The 11,642-nt window shown below is 35.2% G+C and overlaps 1 pseudogene; it reads left to right on the top strand.

Moving 5' to 3' along the window:
- Positions 1-9,917: 9,917 nt before the first annotated feature.
- LOC103265890 lies at positions 9,918-11,215 on the top strand (annotated as a pseudogene).
- Positions 11,216-11,642: the final 427 nt, after the last annotated feature.

The raw sequence follows: 11,642 nt of genomic DNA on the forward strand, positions 1-11,642 counted from the left end.
CCTCCCAAAGTGCTAGGATTACAGGCTGAGCCACCGAGCCTGGCCTGCTTTATGTATTGCTGGATATCATGACTACATTATTTATCTAATTTATACAATAAGAAAGAACATCTTTAGGCTGGGATCGGTGGCTCAGTCTGTAATCCCGCGGTTTGGGAGGCCAAGGTGAGTGAATTGCCTGAGCCCGTGGGTTTGAGACCTGCCTGGGCAACTTGGCGAGACTTCATCCCTACAATAAATCAAAAAAAGAATCAGCTGGGCGTGGTAGCGCGTGCCTGTAATTCCAGCTCCTCGGAAGGCTGAGGTGGAAGGAACACCGGAGCCCAGCAAGTCGAGGCTGCGGTGGCTGGACGCGGCCACTGCACTCCAGTCTGGGAGACTGAGTGAGACTCCAACTCAAAAAAAAAAAAAGGAACATCTTTAAATATACTATATCTAATAGCTTGTATATCTTCTAGTTCATCATCTATGATTACTTCCTCTCATAAGTAACCAAATTCCTGAAATGCATGTGTTTGCATATGTGTATATGCGCAATATACAAGGGAACTAAAAAAAAAAAACCCAGTATTTATTTATTAAAAAATTGTGTACTTATTCTTACATTTTTAAACTTTAGTCACCTTCAAAGTACTATAAGTTTGATGCAACATACATATTAAGATGCTTTTCCACTTCTCAGAACATTTTTTGAAGTCATTAATTTTGATACTTTTTAGTGCTTCTGCCATTTTTTTGTTTCACCTATTCCCCATTGGCAAAACATTTCCCTTTAAGGACTTTCTTCATCTGGGAAGACAAAAAAACAGTTGTTCAAGGCGAGATCAGATGAATAGGGAGAATGAAGCCTTTTTAGGTCAAAAACTTGTTTTGGGGGGGGTCTCCCATCATATATTCACACTTATGTGTATGTATCCATATGCACATATAGACATGCATATATAGGCCTTCGTGCGTACATGCATACATATGCATATGTACATGAATGAATAATCACATATATGCATATGTGTATGTGCACATATAAAAAGACGTGTGTGTACCCTGGTGTTTATTTTATACATATTTAAATTTATTAGAACATTTTATTCTATATTTATTAAGACCTTTTTTATATATTGACATTGTTCATGTGCATTCATGTCCGCAAGTAGGCAAGTAATTTTGAGTAATTTTGAATTTATTTTCAGTATTATATATTATCTTATTATGGACGTAAAACATAGTCTATATATCCATTATTTCAATATGCATTGAGTTTCCTTTGGATTTTGTGCCATCTGCAATGATACTAAAATCACGTTTTTGTCACCTTTCTGGTACACATGATCAGAATTTTCTCATGAGTATATAACTGAATCATAATTCTGACAGCTGAAGTCATTGGAAATGTACATGGTAATGGAATTAATTTTTTAAAGTACTAGGCCAGGCTCGGTGCCTCAGCCTATAATCCCAGCACTTTGGAAAGCCAAGGTGAGTGGATTGCCTGAGCCTGTTGGTTCGAGAACAGCCAGGGCAATTTGGCAAGGCTTCATTTCTACAATAAATAAAAAATTAGTTGGACATGGTAGCGCGTGGCTGTAGTTCCAGCTACTTGGAAGGCCAAAGGGGAAGGATCACTGGAGCCCAGGAGGTTGATGCTGGGGTGAGTGTGAGTGTGCCACTGCACTGCAGTCCGGGTGATGGAATGAGACTCCAACTCCAAATAAATAAACAAACAAACAAACAAATAAATAAAATAAAGTACTGAAAAAAATTTATGTTTTCTAGAATCTACAAAGATGTATCTGTAAAAAGTGAACGTGAAAGAATGATATCTTCATATGACGACAGATAGAATTTGTCACTGGCACACATGTGCAAGAAAATAAATACTAAAAAATAAAAAAAACAGTAAGCTTTAAAAAAAGCAAAAGTCTTAACATATGTACATGTATCAATAAATATTAACTGCAAAATAATAATTCTGATACCTTTGGACTTTAAATTTTACAAAAGGGGACCCACAGAGAAACAGAATTATTTTCTGAAGGGTAGGTCTCTTGTAATACAGGCAACCCCCACTAGGTAAGTGTTCTAAAAACCCATTGGCTTCAGTGTACCAGCTAGCGTTGTTGTTTTGAGATGCTATGTGAATTTTTTTGGAGATTCTTTCAATGTGTTTGCCATTTAATGATTTATAAGTGCACCTGCCCACACTACGCAGTGTTCAACAGTTTTTGACCAAAACCAGCATGAACTCCATGTCCCACCCTTCCTAATCACCCTATCTCATCCTGTGTGACTTTCTTTTGTTTCCCCAGATGAAAAAGGTCCTCAAAGGGAAACATTTTGCTGAACTGGAATAGATGAAACCAAAAACAGAAGAAACACTAAATGGCATCACAATTGGCAAGCTCAAAAACTGTTTTGAGAGTGGAAAAAGCTTCCTGACATGTGTATTGTATCAGATGGAGAGTACTTCGAAGATTACTGAGATTTAAACATGTAAGAATAAATACACAAGTTTTTGTAAATAAATTCTTTTTTTGGGGATGGGGAGGGGTCCTGTCTCGTATTGAAGCTAAAAGTAAGAGAAAAGAGTAACACCAAAAAAGAAAAGTATGTAAATAAGTTTAGAGATTCTAAGGTTTCAGCTTCTACCACTTTCTAAAATATTTTCTATTAGGATTTTGTAAGTCTAAGATGTGTACTCTAATTTTTAGGTTAATTATAGAACCTGTAAACTCTATAAAAACTTAAAAGATGCAAAAGGAAAGAAAGGGGAGAAAAATAATATAAAACAGACAGGTCAAATAAAGAGAAAGTATACATTTGTAGAGACAAAAAATTAAAACAAAACAAATTAAATTTCATCAATAAGTATACTAAGAGTTCCAAATGAAATATTAAGACTGTCAACCTGGGTTTAAAAGAACAAGAACAACAAAACTAAGTCATTTTGTTGATTGGAAGAAATATGCTAAAAAATAAAGTCAGAGAGAGTTTGAAAGTAAAAGTGTAGGAAACATATACCATTAAATTAACAACCATCAGCAGGTATCTGAAAGAAGATTATAGTAATTCTATGTTCTATGCATTAAATTATATAGCTTTAAAATATAAACATAGTGAGTATTAAAAGAAAATGTAAAAATTACAAATGCACAGTCCAATTAGAGAAGGTACATAACATGCTCGGAAATGTGCAGGCACATAAGAAGCAAGTAACAAATTACTAGTAAGTTCATGGTGGGAATTAGGCTTCTTATCATTGTATACCTTATAAGGTGAGATGAAGTACCTGTATAGGGGCTGCTTAGAGACTGCAAGAGGCTAGACTTACAAGTCAAGGAAATAAAAAATAAAGGTTTTAGATTTGAGAGAGAGAGAGAGAGAGAGAGAGAGAGAGAGAGAGAGAGAGAGTGATTACAGATTACTTCTCCGGAGGTTGAACATGAGCAGTTCTGGAAGACATTTTGTAATACATATGGTCACCTGATAAGACATTTTTTCACAATTGAATATTTTTTCTTCCTCTCTCTTTCTCTCTCTCTTTCCTTCTCTCTCTTCCTCTCTCTCTCTCTGTCTCTTTCTCCCTCTTTCTCTCTCTCTCTTCCTCTCTCTCTCTCCTTCTCCCTCTTCCTCTCCCACTTTCTTTCTCTTTTTCTCTCCTTTCTTCCTCCCATTCAGAAACAAAAGACAAATCATTATAGACGCAACATTAGGAAACCACACTTTACAGTGTATTTGAATAATGAACACAGAAGTTTGAACAGATATATACTTTCTATGAAAAAATATATATATGCACATTTCTTTGATCAATTCTAATTTTATATGTTTCTATACAGGGTTGATTTGAATTTTAAAGACCACATCACTGGAACTTAATAGTTGTTGAAAATCAGGATGAAAAATCATGCACATCATTAAAGGTGTAAGAATTTGATAGATCAGCAGGGATGCCTACTTTTATCCAGAATATTAAAATATATAAGGAAACCTCTATCATTTTCTAAGCAGCTTTCCTCTCCTGCACTGAGTTTTAGAAATGGGCAGATGCAGTGCACAATGTGAACACCCAGAATTCTTCAGGAGAATTTTCTCTCTGCTCTCCTTCCTCACCCTGGACTTTGATAACTAGTCTTTATTCTAAGGTTTGGAAAGCCTCTTGGAAATCTCTCTTTCCTGTCCTGTGCTGCCTGCAGCCTTTGCAGGGAGCTATGATTCATTTGGTGAAGATCCATTGTTCCTGCAAAAGATCTCCCAGCTAGGTAGTCTTCCCAGGCCTTAGAAAACATCTTGTGGCTCCTCCTGTCCCTCCTCCACCCTTTAGTACACTACACATAGGCACTGGGTGAAGGTCCATGGGGAAAAATTGGCAGGTTGTTATTAATTTTCTATGTGGCTGTGGGCCCTAAACATGGTAATCCATCATACCCATTCATGCAGTCATTCAAAATTTATTGCATTCAACCAGGTTCCCCTTAATCCTAACTGTATCTGTGTTTGACATCTTCCTTGGCTATTTTATGATCTGGATTCCTTTGTCCTAAAGAAGGTTTATATACAAACTTAGTTTGCTTGAGGTTTCTTTTTTTTGCATCCTCTGTTCTCCAGTGAGTTTAGAAAACCTATCATTATACAACTGATCAACTTGGAAGAGTAAGATGACGACATAATTTCCTAGTTTACCAGGAATCATAACTCCTGCAAAAGATTTTGAATACAAATATGTAATATAATTTTTATGGATGACATAATTATATGGATGTGCATATATTATATAGGTGCATATTTGTGTGTGTGTATTTTTCACAATATTTGAAGATATAAGTTATGCCAAACATATGAAATTTGACTTAGTCAATGACCTTAAATTTTACCCCACACCTTTAAAATAAATAATAATTAAGTGAAAAAAGAGTTCAAAATTTTACCTAAATATAATTAATTCTAATCATCTCAATATACAACCATTTACAGAGATCAGTGGGGAAAAGACTTTAATTAGCATGTTCCATGGACTGGGGTTTGGAGTGGATCTAGTTAATAGTAAGTGGCCACATTAATTTGACTCTAATTGTAACTTATGCTTATGGTGGCAATTAATCACAATAACTTTATTACATAATAACTTTTCATAAAATTGAAATCTTCCTGTTTGTAAAAGAACAATGCCACAATGTATTCTAGATGTAACCCCAACAGAGCAAAGCTGTTCCAGTATGAAAAAAACTCTTAAAAATAATGTGTTTTTAAGAGTGGACATGATTTTAGGAGGTCATTTTTATCTAATCTCTAGACCAAGAGGATTGCAGTGCTAGAAATGGCCTTATAGATAGAATCAAACTAATAACTCAAAGTTTTCAACCTGGACTGACCTCATTTAAAATTAACTCTTTTATAGAAATGACATATAGACTTCTGCTATAAATGCCTGACATGTCAGATCTTTATATTATTACAATTATTTTGACAGACAAAAAAATGTGAAGGGCTTTGCCTATTGAAAGTTGTTTGATAATTTATATAATTTTAAACTGATTAAAGACTACTGAATGTCTATTCTAATTTCTATCCCAAGTTTGAGACAGCAAGGAATGTACATAGCAGAGCAAAATAAATATTTTGCCCGAAATATCAAGCCCTAAGGGTTAATGAAATTGTGATAGAGTTAGAGATAGAGACAAACCTACTGAATCTGAAGAAGACATTGAATTCTTCCATACGATAAAAAAATTTAAACCATTATAGTTATTTTTATTTTGCTATTTCATCTTATCTTCTTGATAATATTGTGAAGAGATAATGATTATGTCCCGTTGAATATGAGCATGTTGGAAATTGAAAGTGTTGCCACAGGGTTTAAACCCAATTCTATTTGATTTTTTTATGAAAACGTGTTACATGTGTACTTATCAGAAAGCCCCTTTAAATAACATGGAAAATATATGCATGCCCAAAAGTACATATTTGTAGAGAAATAATATGTAGATTTCTTCTAAAAAAATGCTTGACCTTCCCCCAAATATTAATATTTAGTAGCCCCTGACATATTACAAATTTTACTTTGTGTAAAAGGATCTAATACTGAATGAACTTAATTTTAAAACACTTTTGCCTGAAAAGTATCAAAATGTAATGGGACTTTAAAGATTTTAAGAAGGCAAGGTTTTAATATTTTTAAGAACTTTATAATCATAGACCTGTTAAACCGAAATAAGTCCATTTTGATCAATCTGATGTTAAGAAAATAGAAGTATTACTATCCTTTAAAAATTCACAGGTAGCATTAACTCTGATAGACAGATGTATTAGCCTCTCTTTGTGGAATGGGACATGATTTGGACCTTCAATCAATTCTTAAATTTTATATCGGTATTCCAATACAGTTTTGGAAGTCTGCATTGAACACAAGCCAAATCATCCAATTATCATTTCATATGAAGTGTAACACTGCCTTTGCATGCACATGTACTGTTACCAAAGTCAAGTTCATCATAAATACACTCAGAAGGACTTTAGTGATCTACTTTCAGTGGTAATACCTACTGTTGGCTTCACAGTATTTTCCAGAGGTTATATATGGACATACAGAACCTTTAAGCTTTAATGCTTCAATGTTTACCAAAAAAAGTCAATTTTCTTAAAAAGAGATATTCCTATTACTTCTTAAAAAATATAAAACGACTTTTTACTCTTATTTTTAGTATAGTGAACTCAAAGCAATATTTTCTAAAATCCAACATTTTAGATTAATGATATCATCAAATGTGAAATTTTCATCTCCTATTATCATCTGCTCTGGATCACTGGTATTTATGATAGAGAATAACAATTGTCTCCTCTAATATTTTATTCAAGAAAACAAAGCAAACCAACACACACACACACACACACACACACACACACACACACACACACAAACACACACACACACAAACCTTCTGTTTCCTGGCAGCTTGTTGTGTAGTTTCTGGACAATAAGATGCAGGCAGAAGAGATGTGTATGTAATCCACTCTGTATTGGCCACTTTTTCCTGACAGATATACAGGCATGTTAGTGAGTATTTTAGATCATACATGAAGATAAAGTCACAACTCAAGTTAATACCAAACAGCCATACAGAAGAAAGCTGATTTCCAACACCACAGATCTCCCATCTAAGTCTTGAAAGGTTGCATAAAAAATAAAAGTCTTCTTATTTTTAATAAATATGTTCTTGGTTCTTGTTAAATCAGAGAAAAGTGTTTTTAACTCAGGGCTTCCCAATCTTTTTTTTTTTTCACCACCTCGCCATATTTAGTCAGCGATAATATTTCCCTAACAGTCTAGTATAAACTGATGAGTGTTAATGGATATTCAGAGGCTTTCAGGATAGAGCTCACAGTCACGTGACTTGTCATTACAAAGATTAAAAGAATAAATAACCAATAACAAAGAAGATTTATGACACCCAATATGCCATGAACAGTGTTGAGAAAGGCCTGTCTCAACTAATAGATAGGTATTATTAGAAATTATATACATATCAGTGAAGTTGTATAAACTTAATTAATTAACAAAACACAAGATTGAAAAAAGTGTGGATACACATGAAGATAAATTTTATTTTGGAAGGATAGGAAAATATTGAATAATTTTGACCAAGAGACTATGAAATGACAAAAAAATTATTTTAGATATATTAAAGTTATCATAAGATGAGGGAAATATTTGAAGTGAGAAACAAAGACTATTATGGGAGAATAGATGATAAATCTTGAGTTTCTGAATTAGAGACGATATAAATATAAAATGATAGATTTGAAAGATGTTATAAAGGTTTATTTTTATTAGTAGGTTTAACAAATGGTAAAGTTTTAAATTTTCATAGTTTATGAAATTTTAAAAACAGGAGGATAGCATTGGTCAAAGAACAGAAAATATGAGGAAAGTGAGCAAAGTAGTTTGTTCAGAAGATGTTGAGTTCATTTCAATATTGAAGTAATTTCAGAATTTTGGTACATCTAGAATATAAATGGAAATAAAAGAATTCTCAGAGAATGAATGACTAACAAGATATATTTTTGCACAGAGGAGAGAGTCAAAAACACTGGAGTGAATCAAATACCAGAATCATATTTTTTTCCTTATATTATATTATATTATTAAAATTAACAGCAATTTTATAGAAAAGTTGCACTTCAGCTAGTTCACTTATATTTGGAAAAGAGAAAGAGAGAAAAAAAATTAGCTAGAGAATATATGTTTAGATGAATGAATAAGATAATGCCATAGGTAGATGATAGATAGATAGATGGCAGATAGAAGATAGATAATAGATAGATGGATAGATGATAGATTAATAGATGATAGATAGATAGAAAAAAAGAATAGATAAGTAGATGTAGAGAATTAGATAAACATTATTTTTTTTTGAGTTGGAGTCTTACTCTGTCACCCAGGCTGGAAGGCAGTGGCACACACCCAGCCACTGCAGCCTTGACCTGCTGGACTCAGGTGATCCTTCCTCCTCAGCCTTCCAAGTAGCTGGAACTACAGGCATGCGTCACCATGTCTGGCTATTTTTAAAAAAAAATTATTGTAGAGATGAGGTCTTGCCAAGTTACCCAGGCTGGTCTCAAACCTGCGGGCTCAGGTAATCCTCTCACCTCGGCCTCCTGAAGTGTTGGAATTGTAGGCATGAGCCACCGCGCCCAGCCTAGGTAAACACTATTAAGGAATAGAAAGAGCTCCAAATATGAAAGTGGATGAAAACTCTACTCTGGGTTGACTGAACTAAAATGCAACACTTTAGATGTGGAGGTCTAAGGTCTTTGTTGCTGCAAGCAAACAAATTCGTGGAAGCATGAAATTTTGCAAAGGCAACTTTTGTATTTTTATTGTACACACTCTTTTGAGAGGATATTCAGTAGTGGTTGCCTCTGGGTCTGCTTCATCTGGTGCCTAATCTCTGTATCACAATCTTAGGTGTTTATTCTCCAGGTTTCTCCATGTTAGAGAACAACTATGGAGGAAGTTCTCATTTTCAACTTCGCAGGTGTTTGTTCCTCAAGTGGGTTATTTTTGCAATATTTTTATAATTATTTGAGAAGGTCGAGTCTAGAAACTTTCAGTTTGTCCAATAATTTTGTAAACAACAAATATCCTGCAGTCATTTCCTTCTTCCTTAAAATCTTAAACGGTATTCCATTGGCTGCTATAAACTTGAATAACACAATATTTGCTACAGAATGTCATTGGAGAAAACACATTTAAGGATGCCAATCAGGAACATATTATCCAATCTTTCAACATTTGAAGATTTTGCTGTACTCATAACTCTTGGAAAAATAGAATAATTTCGAGACAAACAGTGGAAAAACAGGTATTTATTGGAACAGAACAATTGAGAATTTTAACATAATGGATTTATACAAAACAATGTACACCAAAACTTGAAAATATATTTACTTCCAAATACTCATCAGAAATTATGTTTCAAAAACATTCATTCTGGGAAGACTTAAAGAAAGAACAATATTAGTTGTAAAAATAAAGTTAAAACTGCAGAGACAGCAAAATTATATAATATTTTGTGAACATCTGTAAGGCAACATATTCGAAATAAAAATAAAATATAATATCAGAAATGTATAATTTTTCATATATATGCCAAATATAAACAAAATTTGAATAAAATTGTAACCATTAAAATAGGTGACTTAAGTTAAATTAACATTTTCTCATTGCGGCTATAAGATTATACTACCAAGTCCACCTGATACATTTAAACTACATTACACTTGCAGACACTCTTCCAAAAAATAAAAATTTGGCAACCCACTGCAATTCCATGATTGTGGTCAAAGCTTTATGCAAAAATAAAAACAGAACTTAATGCATAAAACATTACAGATCAATCTTACTTCAACTATTCATGTAGATAGTGGTAAAGTTTGGGGATGTCACCCTTAAAGTCACTGGGTCCCAGATGGTTCTCTTCAATCTGTATGATGACTGGTTCAAGACTATTTCCCCTTATAAGGCTTTCTTCTGTCTCATACTGATTCTTTGTGTCCTGCATGTGAACGATGACCGGGCAAAGGTGATTCTAAAGTCGGACAAGACCACTATTACAGAACCACACCACATCCGACCCACTCTGACCGACGAGGAGTGGATCAAGGTGGATGTGAAGCTCAAGGATCTTATCTTGGCTGACTATGGCAAGAAAAACAATGTGAACGTGGCATCTCTGACACAACCAGAAATTCAAGACATCATCCTGGATCTGAAGATACCAGCACCATCACAGCAATGAAAGCAGATAGCTGAGATTGAGAAGCAGACCAAGGAACAGTCACAGCTGACTGCAACACAAGCATGGCGACGAGATCATCAGCCCTACCACCAGCAACTATGAGACCCAGACTTTCTCACTGAAGATTAAATGGAGGGTCAGGGTCATCTCTGCTGCCAATCTGTATCTAAGGACAAATCACATCTATGTTTCATCTGATGACATCAAGAAGACTGGTTATACCTATATCCTTCCCAATAATGTGCTTAAGAAGTTCATCTGCATATCTGACCTTTGAGTCCAAATTGCAGGATACCTATATTTGGTGAGCCCACCAATTAACCCCCAAGTAAAGGAGATTCACTGCATTGTGATGGCAACACAGTAGGGCACCCACCCAACTGTGCACCTGCCTGGTCAGCTGCCCCAGCATGAGTACCTCAAGGAGATGGAGCCCTTAGTTTGAATCCACACTCAGCCAAATGAGTCCCCCAGTTATCACCCCGGGATGTCACCACCCATGCCAAGATCATGGCTGATAACCCATCTTGGAATGGAGAGAAGACCATTATCATCACATGCAGCTTCACACCAGACTCCTACACACTAACGACCTATAAGCTGACCCCCAGTGGCTATGAATGGAGTTGCCAGAACACAGACAAAGGCAACAATCCCAAGGGCTACCTACCCTCACACTATGAGAGGGTCCAGATAATGCTGTAGGACCGCTTCCTCAACTTCTTCATGGTCCCTGCCCAGTCCTCGTGAAACTACAACTTTATGGGTGTACGGCATGATTCCAGCATGAAGTATGAGTTGCAGCTGGCAACCTCAAAGAGTTCTACTGCAAGGTGCACAGACCCTCCTACTTCCTCAACTTTGCCCTCCTGCAAGAGGGTGAAGTCTACTCCACAGACCACGTGGACCTATATGCCTAATTGTTTCCTTATTTCCTCCTGCTTCGGACTCCTCAGAAGCAGCCCCCGCAGACAAGCTGGTGACATGTAGCAGCTTGACTCCTTTTCCCTCTATTTGTTCTTGTTGTGTTGTTGACCTCCCCATGGTTTGCATCCTGAATATAATTTAACAATAAATTTTGTATAAGTAGAAAAAAAGACACTAAAACCAATACATGTAAAATCAAGGTTATAGCATAATTTAATTAGCTTCATCTATGTAAACTAACTTCACTACTCTGGTCTTCCTTTCAATATTGTCTTTCATAAAATTGTTCAGTTCTTTTAATTTTTTTTAAATCTTACGGTTTTCTAAGCATGAAAATGCTCTGGAGTGCTTATCACCTTGCGGAAGCTATAAGTATCCTTGCTCTCAGTCATACATGGTTTATTTACCTTGCTCCACTGG

Source organism: Carlito syrichta, unplaced genomic scaffold, assembly GCF_000164805.1.
Source record: "Carlito syrichta isolate Samal-C Ts95f unplaced genomic scaffold, Tarsius_syrichta-2.0.1 Scaffold306926, whole genome shotgun sequence".
NCBI lineage: Eukaryota > Metazoa > Chordata > Mammalia > Primates > Tarsiidae > Carlito > Carlito syrichta.